The sequence below is a fragment of the Neopsephotus bourkii genome, unplaced genomic scaffold (assembly GCF_033783945.1).
Source record: "Neopsephotus bourkii isolate Nb327-2 ecotype Australia unplaced genomic scaffold, CSIRO-AGI_Nbou_v1 NB_1663, whole genome shotgun sequence".
NCBI lineage: Eukaryota > Metazoa > Chordata > Aves > Psittaciformes > Psittacidae > Neopsephotus > Neopsephotus bourkii.
This window is the reverse complement of record NW_026902137.1, coordinates 6,481,856-6,502,817: the sequence shown is the minus strand read 5'-3', so window position 1 is coordinate 6,502,817 and position 20,962 is coordinate 6,481,856. Positions and strand designations below refer to the sequence as shown.

At 39.3% G+C, this 20,962-nt stretch overlaps 1 long non-coding RNA gene across 1 annotated transcript in view; it reads right to left on the bottom strand.

Annotated features, from left to right (window-relative positions):
* Positions 1-20,962, bottom strand: part of LOC133224225 (uncharacterized) — a 163,565-nt gene that overhangs the window by 137,269 nt on the left and 5,334 nt on the right. The window contains exon 2 of the long non-coding RNA XR_009728793.1: positions 16,550-16,611. This is a non-coding gene — a long non-coding RNA (uncharacterized LOC133224225). The remainder of the gene's footprint in view (positions 1-16,549; positions 16,612-20,962) is intronic.

Here is a 20,962-nt window from a genome sequence, read left to right as displayed (position 1 = left end):
CTGAATAAAGTGCTCTGTTGGTCCTGCTTTGAGCTGGGGAGTTGGACCAGATGCCTCCAGAGGTCCCTTCCAGCCACAAATATCCTATGATTCTGTGACAAAAAATCCCAAACTCCCAACTAAGCAAATTGTGTTGATTTTACAGCAATTATTTTAAGTAGTATTTACTAAAAATGTGCAGAAGATTGAGAAATCACAAACATTAAACAAATACATCTGTTTTTTCACTATAAATATATGCATGATGCCCTGAAAGTAAGAGATTTCTGTTTGTATATATTGTGAGGTTTTGTCCCTTCATCCAAACATGGCTTTTCCAGAGACACATCTTTGTTTTGGATGCATTTCTGTAATAATATAACTTCTTGTATTGTCCTTCCCCACTTCAGTCCTGCTGATCCTAAGGGTCCCTTCAAACGTACTCAATCTTTACCCAAGAAGGACATTTTCCTGACATAATTTTGTTAACCAACACATGTATTCTTACATCCAAAATGTTACATACACCTATACCTGTTTTCAACACAAAACTTGCAGGGACTAACCTATGAACTGAGCTGAGTTTCTGAACATCGTTTATCATTTACCTGTACACAGTGAGCTGCAAAGTCAGAAACCTTTTTTCCATCCCTGTTTCAAAGAAATTAGGCCTTGATGAAGATAATCCATCTAATGGACAAGCATTTTTTTTTCCAACATTCACTTTTCTCAGGACAAATCTCTATACGCAGAGTTTACCTTTGACTTCTGCAGCAGCAGGAGGAGGTGTAAGATGTACAGGCCTCGAAGACAGGAATGTTCCTTATCTCATTTATCATCTCATTATCCCTGAAACATACATTTTTCAGTAGGGATTGTTAAAGGAGGACACACATAATGAAATGCTTCAGCTTTTCATAGGACCTGCCCAGCTAATTTTTGTACAGTGTGTTTGAGCACATAACTATGTGAGGTTCAGAAGATAAGAAATGAATGCTCTGCTGAATGATCAAGGAAGGAAAAAATTCTAGTTTGGGTGAGAGAAGGTGAACCAAGGACACAGTGATAGAATCCAGGGTACAGAAACTAAACTGAATCTGATGCTGAGCTCCTTGGACTCTAACTGGGTCCTTGCAGAACATGGAGTTGCTGGGATGTAGTTCATTTGACTGTACTGTTGTAAAATTCCAGAGTACAGGGAGACTCTATGAAATGATATCTAACCTTGATGTGAAGGTGTCTAAATATAAGATTGTGACAAAAGGCACATATAGAATAATATATCAAACAGAACAAAACAAGAGTTCTGTCTCCTTTCTGTTAAGCCCCCTTACAACATCTCATCTCTGCAGAGCCTTGCCTTGGCATAGTTTAAACAAATTGCTTCTCCTTATACTTCACTGACACATGAAAGGAAATCTTCAACCACAGTGTTGGAGGTAATTCAGCTCTCTTTGAAATTAGAGGTAAAGGTCATTTTATATCTCCCCCTCCAGGAGTTTTCTCTAATGCTGATCAGGTTACCTGTTGCTCTACTTAAGATTCAGCTTGCTTAGAAATTACAACACAGAATATTCACCAAGCAACATTGATTCTTCAATGAAGACTAACATAAGACACTCCATCATTTGAAAATGTCAACCTTAACTTCCATGGAGACTTTGCTACTTTTATAAGAGATTTATTTGCAAAACAGAAATAATGATACATATTCACACTTGTAAAGACTTGGGCAAACTGAAAGTGAGCAGCACAAGGATAAACAATATCATTATTAGCTTTAACAGATAAAATGATGAGTCAATGTAGAGTTAACATCAAAATGCCAATCAACTATAATATCTCCTAACACATGTTGCAAACACTTGTATTTCTTCTTTTCCCAGCTTTGCATTCTCTGAAGGACATTAATTTATTGTCTCAAGCCATATTTGGTATTTAGTGCCTGCAGAAGCTTGTGCAAAGAAGATCTGTTTGTTACATGAAAATGAAAACATGTTGTGGTTTCACCTCAACTTCTTCCTTTCTTCCCTACTTCTAAAGAGAAGAGACAACTTTAAGAAGCAGGAAAAGTAAACAAATCAGACACACAAACACAAATACAAACAAAACCAATTCATAAGTTGGGAAAAACCTGGAACTTCTGCCTGGGGTGAAGTATGTAAGAAGTGGTGATTTGTTCAAGGGCAGAATTTTGGCATTTTTCTTTAGCTTCAAGTAAATAAATAAGACAAAGAAAAGTCTTTTCATTTGATTGTTTTACAGTGCCTGGGGCTATGTACATTGGACACTGCAAGTGTTTTCATTTAGGGATGAGTGAAGTGGTTCAATTAAAACATGAGCAGTTCTGAACCTTTGCTGTGAATAAAACAATATTTCTGGGGAGGTTCAAGGAAGTCCAGTTAATTGTCATTATTTACCTCTTTGTACTTATGTGTTGTGACACTGTCTGGATTCAGAAGTGTCACCATATAAGCCAGTCCTATTATATTGTGCTTAATTCTGCTGATCAAAACAGCGTGAATTGGTTGGGCTAGCAGCATGGAACTTTTGGGGAACTGACCCAAATAAAATGTGAAGTTTGGAGGTCCACCCATTACAAAATTCCCATGCTCACTACTGTGCCCTTTACTTCTGTGGGAAAGAAGGAGCTGTTACAATTTCTAAGGAAAAAAGCACTGAGCATTAAAGCCTCAGGCTTCGTGCACACTACAGGCCTCTGGAGGTATATATCCTGTAGGTGAGAGGTATGATGAAGTGCAGAAGATGTGCTGGAAGAAACCTGTAACTTCACAAAGCAGTAACAGCACTTCACTGCTCTGAGTTGGTTTTCACTGGAAGGAGAGCTACCTGACATCATGTTTCACTGCGCTGCTTTAGTACAAAGTGCCAGTGCTGCCACTGTTACCCTAGAATTACCTTTGGCTCTGTGGCTGATGAATATTCCTTTCCAGGTAAAGGCCTCTGACTAGAAGCATGTGTCACCTTATGGCTTTGAAGCTATCTCAGTGAGCTGTGATCAGTGGAACATTCTCCTCTGTTCTGTAATCCTTCTGTGATAGTTGTTTCCCACATAACGACCCAAGTTTATTGCATTCCTGCCCACTCACAGTCAGCTACAAATAAAAGCCTCAAAGCTACAATGTCAAAACTTTTAGCAAATGCAAGCCATGCTTAGCAGACAGAATTGACTGCAAGCTCTTATGGATCCCACCTTCACCAGCTCAACAAGTTCTTCTGGTTCCACTGAATCTGACCTGAGAGATTGCTTGCTGACTGGCTGACATCCCAAGTGTTAAAGGCATGATGTATCTATAGATAGCCCAGCGAGGTTTGTCACTGATCATATAAACTGGCATTTTCTTCACTGACAATATCCTCAGAGATGGTGTACTGAACATGTTTTGCTTTGTTTGCTGCTGGTTTCTTCAGAAAAGAAAGGAAGCCACTGCTACTGTTCACATTGCGCCTGCTTCATTCACTGAGGTGTGCATTGTCCTGGACTGTTTGCTACTCCAGGCTTTTCTCTGTATCCAGTTCTGCACTCAACTTTGCTTATTTGATGAAAGGTTAAAAGACTGCTTTTCTTCAAACTCTATTGAAGAGAACTGGCTCAGAGATTGTATCATACTGCATGTGAAGAGCTCATTCACCTCTGAAAAAGCTCTCAGCCTATTTATGGTATATCATTTATAGTACATATAATTACATGCAGTAAAGCTGAAGGTTAACTGGTGATGGCAAAGTTATACACAAGACTCACAATCACATAATCATGCTGGGGCAAGAAAGAAAAACAACTTCTGCCAAGCCTACTTAATACCTTTCAAAACAAGTTGCAGAAGAAAACAGTATCACCATCTGGTTGAGGGATGGATGTTATTATTTTCCTCCTCATTATTATGTTTTTATTATCCAAATTAGAAAAAAAAGGAGGATCACAAACTATTTTTTTCCTTTATTGTCCAACACAGACTAATCAGATGGATACTGAGAGAATGACCACGGTTTTTAAAGGCTTGTATTTAAACCCAGATTTCTTCAGTTCAATGCTGCAAATGTTTACATCTGTACTTTAATATGAATAATCCCACTGATTTCAAAAGCACAGTCAAAGGAATAAAGGTGAGCACATACGTAAATACCTGCAGTATTAAACTTAAAGTAGTGAATTTAGTCGTTTACGAGGAACAATGATTTGTATGAATCTTTGGATTCATCTGGTATAAAAACTGTATTTGCCATGCTTTCCTTAAGCATCCTTAGTGATTTCACTACAAATCCTTTCAAATAAAAAAGTAAATACATCCAGGAATCCAGGTATTTTTCTATCATGCATTTTTTGGTTGCCAAAACAGTTATAACTGCTTCCTACCAAGTGGAAGATTTAAAAGTGCCTTTATATTCATGCAAGAGTAGCAGCCATTAGCAAAATTAATTTTAAAATGTGCTGTTGTTTTGTTTTTTCTTTTAATCTGAATGACAGTGTCCTTTAATTATGAAACACAAAAACATTTACTATTGAAATACTCTATGAGGGCACTCATTTTTAATTTATAGATTGGGATGCTTAGTATTGTTCTTTACTGTGTCTTATAAAAGAGTCTGTGTCTTATAAAAGAGCCCTGAGTACTATTAGACAGTCCTTAATTCACCAGTTACTGGCTTTATACAGGAGAAGGTCTGTCATGGACCCCAGCTGTACAGCATGTCATTGTCTGCATCCATCCTGGACCACTGATCCCTCGCAGAATTCATCAACACATCTTCCCTACGTGTATTGGTTTATTCCTTATCAGCTCAAGAGTATGCACTGTTCTGCCAAATATGTGCATTAACTAACTTTTGTGGATGCTTTATGCATTCAGTTTACTCTTTCCATCCAGCCAGCTGCTGGAAAATGCTGTGCAATTACACTGAATTACATGACATGTACAGTATTGTCATAGAACAGTTATTCCTACCATGGTTGTTTGGTCATTAGAAAAGACATGGAAACTGACTGCAATAACTGAAACTTCATACAATAGATTCTAGGCCATGAAAGAAGCTGGATTTGCACCTGCTGCCTTCAAGAAGAGAACTAATGTGACATGGGTTTAGCTACACTTTATTCTTTGGGACTACTGACGCAACATAGATCATTACCACAGAGTAAACTGTGAGAAAAGAAATGCTACCAAAGTTGCTTTTGTTTTCATACTCCTGGAAGGACTCAAAAATGAGGAAATCACGAAAATGAACTGGCAGTAAACTGAACGTCAGTTTCCAGAGGAGAGAGACACTTTATAAATGGAATTTCATGAAAATCAGAGCAAAGACTCTGGGCCAAAGCCTTATCAGCACTTTGGGATCACTGAGTTTACAGCAGTGAAGTCTGATTAGAACTGTCATTCTGATGCCTCAGTTTTGCAAATGCCCAGCTCAAAGCAGTGCTGTCATGCAGAGCTAAGGATACATTCTTTTTGAAAGAAATGCAATGCCACATGAGCTCACAGAAACGTTTAGAATTTGGAATTTGTCTTCCTTTTCAGTTTCTGAACACCAGATAGGAACTCCTGCAGGCACAGGTTCTTTCTCTTACTGTATTTAGAATTTATCAGCTGCTATGCATTAAATCGCATCTCTCTTCCTTTATGGTTCTAGTGATTATAACTGGCTCTGAACTTGAAGTTTATGACAGTATTTTTCCTGAGCTGCTGTACCTATTGTGAGCCCTCTTTGAAGCTCCTTCTAGTTCTACTAAGAAACACTGATAAACTGACATTAGCCAGTTGACTGAATATTACACGAAGATTCCTGGCTCCGAAAGAGGCAACTACAGTGTGAAATGAAACCTCCGTTCATTCATTCACTCCTTCCCAGCAGCATTCCTTGGCCTGGAGCCAGGTACCATTTGACGTCATGGCTCTAACCAGGAACATAATGTGCTGGCACTGAGACAAAACTTTTACTACGGAAAAAATCAGCAGCAAGTAGGAACTTATCACAGAAGCTGAGGAGGGTGAGTTAAGAGCCTGAGATTGAAGGCAAAATAGCAGAAAATTAGTTGAACTATGACAGGCCTAGCATTTTGCTTTTGTTTTCTGCACAGCACCTTCTTAAGTTACTACTCACAAGTACTAATCTCACTAACATAAACAGCACACACAGCAGAAAGATGTCCTTAAATACTTGTTACTTCCCATTCTACTTTTTGTAGCACTTACTGATGTCTTGCAAAAGCTCCGTTCTTTAATGCTTTTTATTTTCAATGATTTGCAACAAAATAATTAAAAGCTCTTTTGGCCTATAATAGTTAGTTTTGTATTAAAAAAATCTCAGTTCTGTTTATTTGAGTTAAATATTAAACAGGTCGTAAGTAAAGACTGAAAAAGTTGGCAGTGTTAATACATGAGATCCAGAAAGTAGTTTAAGGATAGAAAAACAATCTTGCTGGTCTCTTCAGAGCCACAGTTAAGGTGCTGGGTAAAAAAATGAAGACCAAAAAGTTTCCAAAACACTGTTAAGCACAGAAAAAAAATAAATATATATATATAATATAGAACAGAGTAGGAAATACTGGGATAGCCACAGCTGAAATCAGTGTCACTGATAGGAATTTAGAATGCTAGACTAACAACTGGCAAATCACATATGCTGGGGAATAGCAAAGGTTTCCCAGCATGGCACTGCTGGATCCTGAGGGTCTGCTGAGAGCATTCCAACCCACGTTCACACTGGAGACAGAAAGAAGGTGCTCTATGTCAGGGTCTCATCTGAAGAGCTGTGATCCCTGGAGGTGGTGCACTGGAGTGAGATGCCTGTCACTCACACTCCGTTTTGGATTTCTCACTGACAAGCAGACTGGTTTTTGGAAAATACCTCTCTATAATTGAGATTTTAACTAAAAATGGGATTAATGTCACTGCCTTCCCTTAAAAAACACTTCAAGAGCTACTGCTAAAAATTCTATGCAAGAACTAAAATTAGCGTTACAGTGCTAGGGTGTTTCCATAACATAAAGCTAAAGAGAAACCAGATTGAGGGTTAATATGCCTCACACTTCACACTGAGTAACAGTCATGTTAAAATTGCTGTCACAACTGGATTTAAACCTGTGACTTACAGATGAGGCTCTGATTCAGACCCTGGCATGTGACATTGTCTTTTTGGAAAAGTCCAACAAAGTCACCACTAATCTGTGGTCAAACTGGGGGTCTGTTCAGCTGAGGACGTTCCTCAGGGAAAGAGCCTCCCGTTAGATTCTCGTTATTGATTCTAGGTAGAGAAACTGCAGGGGTAAGACTGGTTGAAGAGCAGGGAGCACAATCAGTGAGCTGCAAAATATTTAGTGTATATCAAAAACTTGTGAAACTAAACTGTAAACCAATAACAACACTGGTCAGTGAAACCTAGCAGTATTTTCTTCTAGAGAGAACGAGCAGACCCTGTTCCCCAGAGCTGTACCTTTTAAACTCCTAGTTTTAAACTGTTTTGTTTCCCTCATAACATTTAATTCCATTACAACAACACTTTCCAATCATCATTAATTTTATTTAAGGAAATTGAGTTGTGTTCATTTCTAACCACATGGCTCATATGTGCAGACCTACTTTGTGCTTCTAAACTTGTTAAGCAATTGACTAAAAATGTGTCTTTCAGGGGATTTTTGTGTAGCATGTCTGTGCAGTTCAAAAGCAGGCATCTGATTCATTGAATTCACTGCTGTACAAGAGGACATTTAGAAACAGGACCTAAATGTGCTAAGCATATCTGATGTAGACAGGTATTCATTCACAATTCGCATCAATAAATGTGCACAGTGAATAAATAAAACCTCGCAGTATTTGCATGAGCCCTGCCATTCACAATACTGACATTTCAAATTATATTCCTTTCAGTCAAAAATCTTGATACTCTGAAGTTCTTGGACTCAGCACCCAAGTACCCTGTTACTGTACATGGCATCCAGTGCCTAGTTTTGGGAATCCAAGACTACAAATTCTGTCCAATGCACAAAATCAGATTCTCACTCAGGCCCATGCCCTGCACTGGGAGAAGTTTGAGGACATCAGGAATTCAATGCAGGCTTGTACAGTTTGTTAGACAGTTGAGTGCTAATCCCCAAAATCATTCTGAAATTCTAAAGAGCAGCTTAAAAAAAAAGAAATCAGTGTTGATTTTAAGTGAGTGTTCCAGACTGTTCCATGGAATTACACAGAATGGGCAATTAGCTGAGCTGCTAAGGTGGAACTGGGGCCTTCGTGATAATTTTAATAGCACCAAAGTCTGAACTCCTCGATTCTTCTGAGGGTTCCAGTCACTGGTACCCAAAGTTGTACCATTCCAGCCAATGACTTCTAGAAGTTTATAAGATAAATTTCCTGAGCTCTCTATAAATCCTATGGTAGACTAACATGGAAATAATTTTGGAAACAGCATTTTTATTTAGCAGTTATTTAAAATTTAATCCTTAAGAAAATCTTCTTGGATGGAAAATATTCCATCACCTTCCTGTTTGTTGGAGCTCTTCACAGAAGACTGAGTTTCAATTTGAGGCGGCTCACCAAACACCATCAGACAGCTCTCTCTCTTTCAGTGCCTCTTCAAGGACTATATTCTTGTTCAGTTCAAAACAGGAAGGACATTTTGGGAAATGAGCTCTGTATATCCTTCAGTGGTTTGAAGCTAAACTGGAATCATGCACAATACATTGCATGGACATTCCAGAAGTCAGCTTCACCAATTTCTTTTGGCCTAGGTCATCATGACCGTCAGACTCCCAGCATTAATATGTTCAAATCCTGAATATATCCAGTCATTAGAGACATATGAAGTGGAAAAAGTTCACAAACATCATGTTTTGTTGAAATCTGGAACTACTTAGGCTGAAATTAGACAAATATGGATAATAGCATACCCACTCTGCATGGAAAAATGCCCTGCCTGAAGTGCAGATATCTGTTCCATGAAGAGTTTCAAATAGGGTGTAAGTGTCTAATAACTCTCTCATGTATCTCAGTTCTTTCATTATCTCTGTAGCTGCTAATTAGCAGTAGCAATACAGACATATTCAGCTATGCCAAACGATAAAACTGAGTACAACTCAAATCCCATCTTGGCTGGTCACAGGGCAGTCTCTGTGCTGTGAGCTACAGCTACGCCTAGCCACAGCTACACATGTATTAATCAAAGTGAAGTTTTGTCAACTCATATTATCACTGAGACATTTATTCTGGTTTCCTAAATATTAGTCGGAATTAAAACCCACCTGGGCACTCTTTCTGTACCTAAGTTTCAGTATGTGTTGGACTACCCTAAAGGCACTTGGGGGATGTAGATTTCCACCTTCTCTGACCACAGGTAAACAGATATCCACACTGGGGATCATCCAGCAAGTCAACTCTTCCAGCTGCTCAACTGTTCAGCATCACAATGCTTAGCACTGTTGGTGTTCTCCCCCTGGTTACCAAATTGCTGATCACATTGCCCAACATAGAAAAAATATTTCCTATTGATTTTACATTATTTCCTAAAGACAAAATTAAAGGCAGCTGTAGAACAAGTTTTCTAATCCCAATCTTGTAACATTTAAACCATAATCATTTCCATCTGTAAGTTCTTACTGACTGCTCTTAGTTTGAGCAACAAAGACTGTATTTTCAAAGTAGCCACAGATTTATCTCTTACTTTGCAATAGGTATTCTGCCAGCTTCATGGAGCTGCTTCTATTTGATCACAGTTTCATTACTGAGCATATCCCATTGTTAGGGCAATAGTAACTGTCTTCAATCTTGCACATTATGTACTTCTCCCAAGCCTGGCTTTACACTGATAGAAGCTACATTGCAGGAATGAAAACCATAAAATTAATTGTTCACAAAACCTATTCAATCCAACATATTCCACAATCCTCTGGACTTCTAATCTCTAATGCAAAATACCAACCTCACCTCAGCTGGATTTTGCCTGAGAACAGTCTGGATTCTCTCTAATCCCTAAAAATTGCTCTACCGCTAAAGGAATTGGTTGGATGCTTCTTGTGAAATTGTCGATTTGACAAGTTCTATGATATTTTGAATAACTTATTTAATGGATTTTCTCATTTTCATTATTTGCTGGGAATCAATGGCTTATGTGCAGAATGTGCAAACCTAAACGCAAACAATCCCCAATCATCTTATTGTTCAAACACACATTTTTTGGTTTTGGGTGTACACAGCCCCACCTATTGCAACCAATGGTACAGTGCCAGGATTTCAAGCCATTAGGTGGGTCACGCATCCCATGGCATTGTTCATCTGGGTAACACATGTAAGACAAACATGACACATACACATCCCATCTTCCCATAGGAAGAGCGAAGCCAAGATGCATGGAAAGATTTTACAAAGGCTAAAAGCCATTGTATTTAAACATGAAAAAATAACTGGGAAAAACCCTGAAGTATCGACAATTAGCTCCGGACTTGAGCAAACTGAAGAGCTTCCACATTTTTTCCAAGAGGAGAACATGAGCACTTAACTCTTGTACAGGCAGCCAAGTTTCAAGCAGCAAGTTTTTTAAGGCACCTCTCTGCAACACAGGAGACAAAAGTTAAAGCTCCTATTGTGACAGTCCTGACTACTGGACTTGGTTTTCCAAGACATTCTTTTACTTTGACTGGAAATTCCACTCTGGTTCTCAGAAGTTGTTTGTAAAAGGTATATGTCTACAAGTGTTTTCTACCAAAGCAGCATTTTCAGATGGAGAATACCATTTTTAGACAAAGAATGTTCTGCTAAGAAAGCTCTCAACCAGTTCTTGATCATTCCTCTTACAAGCTATATATTTCTATTTCAGATAAGGAAAATAAAACCTTGAACCACAGGATTTTGTGATTGATTCACTGAAATATCGCATGGTGGAATGTATTTCAAAGATCTGCGTCCTTCTTCTCTCCAAAGTAGTCCAATTTTCTGTGAAGACATTGCCTTTTCCAGCACTTAAATCTGTGCTCTGGCAGCAGAGATTTTTCACCTCATAAAACAAGATGTTCTAATATTTGAAAATGCTTTGCTGTAGTTAAAATTAAGTCCCTTGTCCCATCTGAAAGTTCTTTGTGTAAAAGAACAAAACAGCCCCAAGCTAAAATGACCCTGAAACGAACTGTAAGAGAGTTACCCTGAAGTTTTATTTTAAAAAAGCATATTTGATGTGATTTTGCTGACTCTGAAAGCCATTGCAGAGTTATGCAAAGACATTTCAAAAGGAATTTTGTTTGTTTGCTTCCTTTTGGAGTTCTTGGCAGTTTTATTAGAACAAATGAATTACTGTTGTAAGGAAATAATTGTCAAAGTCTCTTAACCTGTAGTAAGACCTCAGTTTCATTTTCATCAAAATCAGCAGCAAACTGGCAAAAATGGGAGTATAGGATGGGGGCAAAGAATCGGTAAGTTTGAATTTATTATCAAGAAGAGATGTGGAAATTCATAACACTGAGTTGTGCATGACCAACTAGTCAGTTAAATGGCAAGTTAGCTGTCCTTACTTAATCCTCTGTCAGCACAAAGTGGCAGTTCCGTTGGAACACAGGTCAGTGCACCTAGCTCTGAATTCCCATCTTTCTCTACAGCCATCTTTCTTCTTCTAAAGGAAGTTAACAGCTGAGGATGTGGTTAGGATGTGAGCTGTGCTTCTAATTAGGGACTACTTGCCTTTATTAGTTGATTGGCTACTAAAAAGCCCTCTGTAATAAAAAAAAAAAAAGAATACTACAAACAGTGTGAACACAGGCCTTCACAGAGAGTTTTGGATACTTTGCATCTTAGAAACTATTACTCATTGTACTGAGAGAGTTTGCATCTCTGTACCCATTACCAAGAGGACCAACATCAGTTTTCCCAGTAACCTCCCTAAGCGTAAAGCTTTGGAGAAAGAGCTGAAATTGATCCAGCAAAGTTTCAAAACATACTCTACTATATACAGACCCACAAACCAGACACCCAGCTCTGCAATAATACCAGGTCTATCTTCAGTACATCAACCTTTGCCTGGCTCCTGATTAAACTACAAGGGTGCTAAACACAAATCACAGGGTACATGGACTCTTATCACTATTAGTGGACTGTGTATCGAGGTAACAAGAATTCTTTCCAAGACATCAAGACTGGAGAGTATTTTAAGGTCTTTTTATTTGTTTTACCATTCAGCTCTCAGTTGGATTCAGACTTTCTGTACACCACACAAGATCTGCAGAGATGCACTACATAGCTATCCTGTGACTTTCAAAAGCATTAATACTTAGGAGCCTGAATCTTTAATTTCCAAACAAATTTCTGGTATCTTCGCATCACACAAAGGGAACATACGCTTCTAAGACTATGCACTTGTGACACAGCACTAGCACCCCAAACAGAAATTTTATTGCCAAATCACATGTTGCATCAACAATGGGGCAGAAAAGGTTTTTGGAGCTTTGCTACACCTAAGTTGTATTATTTAATCTGCCAAATGACACATCTGCATCAGTGTGCTGCACCATGCTCCTGTGTCAGTCTGGCACCTATTCCATTCCTATCAGCACCTGGTACAGACTTGTCTGAAACTTTTTAGTTAATAGCTTTTAAAAATGTTATTCTAAGCTTGAGATGTGCACCACTTCCTGCACACAACAGTGCTAATTACACATGCCACTTGAGAACTTCTGTGCTTGTTAACAATGTTTAAACGTATCCTAGTAAAATAGTCATCTGACAAAGAAGGAAAGTGAAACAAGAAGCAATGCAGAATACATACACCTAAATGAAATATACCTGGCTATTCATGAAAGTTTTATTTTGCTACAACGCAGTTCAAAGAAGTCATCTTAATACAAGATCATTCAGACCTATCTGTTATAAAGTATCCCATTAGGAGCAGATACTCCGTGGATAAAGGTGGCTTGTGGGGTTTTTTAAGAACCTTAGATACATATTAGCTTTGCTTGTCATGCAGACCTGCTCTCTGGGAGGTTACTGTGACCCATTCATATTGATTTGCATGCAGATAAGAGTGAAATGTTGACATTTTCTAGTGCTTTTATGTTTTCACAGACAATATTTTTCATAGGAACTAGAATAAACTGGTTTGGTTAAATTTCCTCCTATTTTATCAGTTCATTTATGCATTTGGATGGCTACAATATCTGCTCCAAAATGTTTAAAATGTAAAAATACCATATGAAAATAATTTTGGAGTATCTCTTAGCATTCCTGGTATATAAAAATACGTACTTCTTCCAGATATAAAGGCTTATCCTTCCATTCATGTTAACATTTGGAAAAACCTCACTTGAAGATATCTTCTGCAAAAATACAGCCACAAGCTCTACTAGAAATAAAGATTTGTCACTAGGAGAAAATATCTAATAATGAAGTTACTGAAGCACTGGAATAGAATGAGAATATTAGAGAAATCTTCATCCATTTAGGTCTATCTAGGTTCATCTGAATGCTTTCACTCCCTGCTACAAAACATTTTGCAACCTTAGTATTCTTCTCCCCAACTGATTTCTCAGTGATGCTCACACAAACTGGGAGAGATACCCCTGTAGATACCATAATGGAAGATCAGTGCCGTAAGGTGCTGAGAATGGAAGACGTGCCTGAGAGAAGGTAGCGAGAATGAAAGAGTGGAAATAGATTGCTTAATCCTACCTTTTTCTTGAACTCCTTGATACATCCTGCACTCTGTTCCCAGAAACTCTATGTATTCTCCTCCCTTCCACCCTCAATATATTCTGTAGAGCTCAGCTTGAGAATCTCATAGACAAAGTTTTGGCAGAAACATCCCTGTATCTGATCCCTAATGCTACCTCTCAAGATGTGTTCCAACCAAACTCTAATACCATTCTTCTTTCATGAAATATAAAGCCAAATTGTGTATAGAATACATTGGAAAATTCACAAGCTGCAAGTTTTACCCCAACCCTAGTTTTCACTTGATACATGAAGAACCACAATTTGGGAAGACACTGTCATAATTCTGCAATAAAAATGACATTGGGATTATTTACACCTCTAAATAAGAACAGAAGTGGATTTGTCTGCTGCTAGACAGACCCTAAGCAGAATATACAGCAACAGTTTAATTATATAACAGCTCTTCAATCTCGCTCTTACACACATAGAATCGTTTAGAAAAGACCTCTAAGATCATCAAGTCCAACTGTTAAGTCTGCCACTGCCAAGACCCCACTAAACCATATCACTAAGTGCCACACGTACACACCTTTTAAATACCTATGAAGCAGTGACTCCACCACTTCCCTGGGCAACCTGACCCAAACACTATTGCTAATACAGGCCGGAATGCTCTTGGCCTTCTTGGTTTGCTGGGCACAAGCTGGCTCATGTCCAGCCACTGTTGACCAACACCCCCTAGGTCCTTTTCTACTGGGCAACTTTCCAACCACTCTTCCTAAGTCTGGAGCATTGCATGGGGTTTTTGTGACCCAGGTACAGGATCCAACACTAAACCTTGTTGAACCTCATACCATTGGCCTCAGCCCATTGATCCAGCCTGTCCAGATCCCTCTGTAGAGCTTTCCTGTTCTCCAGCAGATCAAGATTCCCACCCAGCTTGGTACTGTCTGCAAAGGGGATTTCAGACAATTTGGAGTACTGCATAGTCAGCAAAGCTTGGTTTTGGTTTGGGATTATTTTATGATTTTAATATTGTAACAAAGACCTGAAAATTCAGTTTCAGGTTTATACCTTTCAGAAGCATCTTTCAGGCTTTGCAGAATCAGATAACCAGCACACAGTAAAGACAAAGCTATTCCTAATTTATACCAGCTATTGTTTCATCTACCTGCTGATGTCAGATGGAATACTGGCCCCTGGATACCCGCCAGCAATTCTCCACCACCACCATTATGGATTGTGCAATTTCATTGTCATTTGAGAAACCAGTGTATACTTCCAAGAAGATTTCAGAAGAGTCAATGTAGGTTAAAACATTCCCTCCCCAATCCCACCACCCTGTCCATTCTCCACCCCAACACCTCCTCCTGCACACGCACAACTTCTCTCTTCTGTTTATTTTTTCTTTTAAACACTCTAAGCAAGAATTGACTTTGGCTGCTCTTCCTGAACCCTGAAGTGTTTGAGCAGATAAGATTCAGATAATATGTTGGAAGAAAGTTTCATAGGTCCCTTTTCTCCTGGCAGGTAGGCCAGCTCTGCAGTGAGGTTTCTTGCCCCTGCAGCACTGTTTTTCTGGCCTGTCTGCTTCTCAGGGTAGGCCAGATTTGAAATTTTAACTGTATCTGACTGCTAAAAAATGCTTCAGCTGAAAGATACTTCCATATACACAGTGCTAGGGAAATACAATGTGTCAATCTGCTTACCCTCATCCCAAATGTGGTGGTAGTTTCTCAAGCAGCCTTATTGAGCCCTTCTTGGACTAAGTGAAATGGAGCTCACCTGAGCTCCTCTTCCTTTATGGAAAATAAATTAAGAGTGATAAAACTCCCACATTACAAAAGAAGCAAGATATGCCTCCAGAAAAATAACTGGTTTTAGAGGACAATATGAAAATAGTTCCACTTGTTTTGATTAAATACTGGTAAAAATGGATGCACTCTACCACTATTTTTTCCACTTAGAGGCTTATCTGAAACTAGAAGCTTATCTGAAACTAGAAGGCTCTCATTTTACTCCTAGGTAAAAAGAATGTCAGGGCACTCTTTCCACAGCCGTTTTTCTGTCACTACAGGGCCCACATTAAGTCTGTGTGCCACCAGGAGACAGCATATGGAAGTAGTTTCAAACACAATCATCTAACACATTACCTTAAAACACATTTTACTGTGAATCACTCAAATCATAGTTTTAGTTGTGGTGTCCCAAGGTGAAGTCTTTAGTGGCAATACTGGCTTATGGTATTGAGATTTGTCTCTCATAATCATCCTGCCCAGCATCAGTGTATTCTGTTGTTCTAGAACAATTGTTTATGTAGCCATGTGGTTCACTGCACCAGAGACCTGATCTTGCTTAAAACTAATCCAGACAAAAAAGTAATTTGGTTGGGTTTATTTTATTTTATTTTTTAAGTATATGTGTTTCCAGCTCCATTTCCAAGCGCAGCTGCATAAATAGTTGGGCTGGCACAAGCGAAGGGGTGGTGTACCACAGAAACCAGCAGCAGGTGGCAAAGGAGGTACAGCTAAGTCAGTATTGCTGCCAAACACTTCACCTTGGATACACAGTCTCAAATCTAGTCAGCAGTTCATGTATGTAATTCACTTAGCTTCACACCAAGTGAACTGGCAGCAAGGAACACAAGACTGCAAAACCATACAGGAAACTCAGGCAAATTTGCCACTGACTTGCTTGCACTGAATGCCACACTATGCCCATAGTGATAGCAATGACATAACTGCCTCAACATTAAAGCAATGGTGTATCATTAACTCGAATTTAAGCTAATGCTTCCTTGCATATGTAAAAACAGCAGCCACAACTCTGAATGAACTGCAGACTTCACCTTGAACACTGTGTGTTCAACTTGAAGTGAAAAATATTTATGCTTGCAAGCCTACAGGTCTGCAGACTTTAGCACTCACCCGTTCTGCCACCCTCAGATACACAGGCGATGGTGAGTCCAAACTCTGATATGCCACATCTGCTGTAAGGAAAAAGGATTATTTAAAGAAAGGGTTGCTGAAAACATTATCTTGTTAATATAAATCATTGCATAAAGCATAAGAACAGTGAGTGAAAGCTTTGGGGTAAAGTAACGTCTAATCACAAAACAAACCCATACATCTTTTATGACAGTAGGGAGCACACAGTACCTGAGTCCCATGTGACAGCATCAACTGCATTTTGAAATCTCTATTTAGAAATCTAAGCAACCTAGCAAGATTTCAACATAGACTTCCTAAAACCTAATGCTGCGAAACGAAAGCCAGCTCTGCAAGTGCAATTTTATGTTATTAACATCATGTTAGCCATTAAAAGGTCTTTTCAGTAACTATTTCCCTATCAGTTGCTGCTTGATCTAAAATTCTTACGAATAAAATTATTACTGCTGTGATTACTATCAGCAGTAAGGTCTATAGTGCCATCCAATGGTAACATGAGTTTTAGCACCTATGAGTTACAAATTTCTGCCTCTAGCTGCTTCTGCCACAGTATGACATCAACCTTAAAAGCATCTCGCAGAACCGATGAAGGCTGAAAAATATCAGATACAGCAAAAGGTTTACACGCATAAATACAGGGTACACTTCCACACAGGCACGGTTTGTCACACCATCACTGATAACTGAAACTTCAAAGTCCAGGTAACAGGTAGATATATCCCTTCTTTCCTTTCCACACAGAATTCTGACAGATTATTTCTTCAGGTTAATTTAGTGCAAACTGATGTACTTACCAAAAAAGTTATTCTTACTCTCTTTAACAGAGGCAGGAAAGAGAGGTGTTGGTATCCCAGTCCCTCTAACAGCATTCTGGTTATCCCTTCCCAGAGGAAGACTTATTTCCCAAGGACTAGAGAATAAGCCTGACAGCTAACACAGAACTCTGTTATGAAGTCATGTATCTTGCACCCCATATAACAGATTTAGCATATTTGCAACCTGCTTCATCATGTTGCTTTGAACTATGGAAAGTGAAGAGAGAAGATCTGAAATGCATGTTTGAGTTTGGATGAGTACCTGCCTTGTTTTATTTTTGTGAACCAGAGTAAGTTACAAGATCCAACCCTTTTAGTTCTCATTTCCAAGTGCCAGGTTCCAATGGATCATTTAATGACTAAACCCTCTGAATCAGTGTATATTGGGATGAAAACCAATGTGCCTCAAGTTACACAGGTTGGAATTATTTGGGGGGAGGGACTGCCTTCCTCTCTAAACTGCAAGAAGGGTTGTGTCTTGTGATCACAGAATGTTTTCAGTTACCTAATCCCCCACCATTATAGGGATTGAAGGCACCAGTAAGGCTTTTAATCTCTTCTGCTTTTTCCCTGCAACGCTTTGCAGGTTTTGCAACTTTTAGTATTTTGTAAGGTAGATTATGAATTTCATACAGGCTGTTAGGAAATGCTCTGGATCTTTGTGGAGAGTGCAATTTGAGGGCTAACCAGCTTTTTAATGGTTGCACACATTTGTAGGGCACAGGTCTCTATGATCCAGGTGGCTCTTTTCAGCCCATATTCATGACTGGCTGAACATTTAAGACCTTTGATTCTACTGGGACAGGCATCCAAAACTGTGGAGCTTGTCGAGTCCAATTCAGCATTAGGATAAACAGTTATTGCCCCCTTTGGCTTCAACTGAACTTATAAATCCAGATATTAATTTACAGTCTTTACATTGCAAGCCAGGACTGGAAATCTTATGGAAATGAATATTCTTCTAGAAATTCCAATCCAGGTATTCCTATTACCAATCCAATTCTATTCCAGTCATAACTAGATTGTGTTATAAGGTTATTTGGGGTTTTTTTGTACTGCTTCCTACCAAGAAGAAAATAGTTCAGAAGTCACTGAAATGAATCTTTCAAAACAAGGCAAACCATCAAGGGGCAGTTTTCCTTGCTGGAGCATTTTAGACTAAAACATTTTGCAAATGGAAAAGTGTATCTTCACAATGAGTAATGGCAGAGAACAGTGTAAAAAGTTAAATGACTCAACTCTTAACAGCCCTCCATTGACACTCTGGTCAAGTTTTCAAAAATACACTGTTTCAGACCCTATACTGAAGAAAGCAGAACTTATTACTTGATTAAATGGGTCAAGGATGGTCTTTTCATACTTTCATGCAGAGCCTAATTTAGAAAGGATGCATGAGATCCTATAGCACTGCTGCAACAATAATTCTGTGCTAAATGTTATATTTTCATAAACTGGAAAATGACTGTGGTTTCCACACAGAGGAAAACAATTGCTCTAGTATGCGTTTTGGAGCTGAGAAATGAGTAGTTATGACATGCAACAGGGCTGCAGCCTTCTGCAAGTACATCTGCCTACACTTTAGATGCCACATCTACTCCAATGCTAAACTTCATCATCCTTGGAGAATCAGATTCACTGCAATGAGTAGTACATGATATTGATATTATTATCATTACAGGAAACAGTTTATTTCAAATAAGACATTTGTTTCTTCACATGGGCAGCTGTGCTGCTACCTAACTGTCTACAGAAATGTTTCCAAAAGAGACACCTACCGAGTAAACAATTCATTGCCTTAACTCCCATTAACTGTGGGAAAGAGTGACACCAGGCGGTTACTTTTAATGGTGCATACATTTCTTTTTGCTACAGGTGATTTTCTCTCTCAGCAGCCTCTTCATTGAAGTAATTTCGGGGGCCCGTTCCATTACTAAGGTTGGACAAGTCAGTCACGCAATGAGATAGGTTAAGGCAAGCAACCACTGAGGTCACAGCCAGCTAATCATGTCACGATATGCTGAAGCTCATGCTGAGCCTGACCCACGGTTACAATGGCCCCTTGATGGGGACTGTAGTACAGCTTCGTGGCACAGGCGGTACAGACAGGGACCTTCCCCGGCTCTGGTCACGGGGGTGCGCGCCGCCGTACTTAACGCTCCTCAGCCACTAGATGGCACCACCGAAACGTTCACAGGAGCGTGACGTTACCTCCCCGTCCCGCGCCGTCAGAGCATCTCCTTTTCATCACTATTATCTATCCTCATTTTCCACTCCGCAGCTTCTTTTGTTCCTGATCCAGCCGAATTCCTATTACATCGTTCCTGTAAAGCTCTGAATAAGGCCACCTTTATGCACCAACTACAGTGAAACCGACCACTGATGGCCTTTCCAGCTGATTAGAGAGAGGGTCTAGCGTCCATGTTGGCCCCTTTCCCAGCCATCCAAGGAGATGCGGATTCTCCCTGTGGGGCTGGGTATCCGAAGGTGAACCCATGCGCCATTCTTCTTCATAGCTGTGCTCGTCTCCTCTCACTGAGGACTTTAGTTTTGCATTGCACTGCATCCATCATGTAAGATGCTTCACTGCAGCAGAACTTCAGTGACTCTGTACCATTTAGGTTTTAGGGTCACCTCTCACCATCTCAGTCCTCAAATGCTTTGGACACAAGGACTGTCGATATCTGCATATCAGAAGAAATTTTCCGTTGTACATTTACAAACTGCAGTTTGAGTTCTTACGCTCAGTTCATCTCCTTTTGCATAAAATCCTAAAGCCTCTAGAGTACCATCTGTCTCATTAGGAGACAAGGTCAAGTGCACCACTTACTTCCCACAGATTAGAACTCGCAGGAGGGGTTACTCCACAGCAAAGTGATGCCACCTCTCCTAATGTGAGCTTCTTCGGAAAGAAGCTATCTTTTTTAAAGAGATGCCAAGCATTCTCTCCAACAGACCCAATACAGAGTTGTAATAAAGAAATCTTTCTTCCCTATAGGTTAATGCACTTGTGTACTGATATTTTAATGCCTCTTTCTCAAACTATGAATGAATACAGAAAGAACAAGCCAAGTTGAAGAGTCATTTTCGGAGCACTGCCAAGCCAAAGTGACTGTAAACAACTACATCTCTCGTAGATATATAGACATGCATCCATTAAAACCTTTTCTGCTCACTGAAGGAGCAGCTAGAAAATCGTTCCTTCTAAATGCAAAAGGCAGTAGTGACTGAAGAACAAATACTCATCCTGCTTCCTGGTCTTTCAGAAGAAAAAATTCCCAAATGACTTCAACATCATGTAGAGCTTCACTGTCCAGAGCCAGTTAATTTTTTATTGTGTACTCCATCCTTTTCATTATGTACTACATCCATTTCTTCTTGGGGACTTGCTTAGTACTGCAGGATAAGGACACCAGCAGGAATTCCAGACAAAATACTAGCCTTCTTCCCACCATCCTACCCTGTAAATTTTTCTAGGAATTTAGCACCAACCAACTATGCAAACACTTCTGAGTTTGTTTGTTTGTGTTTTTTAACTGAGGTTCATTGATTAATTCAAATTTCCTAGTGGCCCTACCTG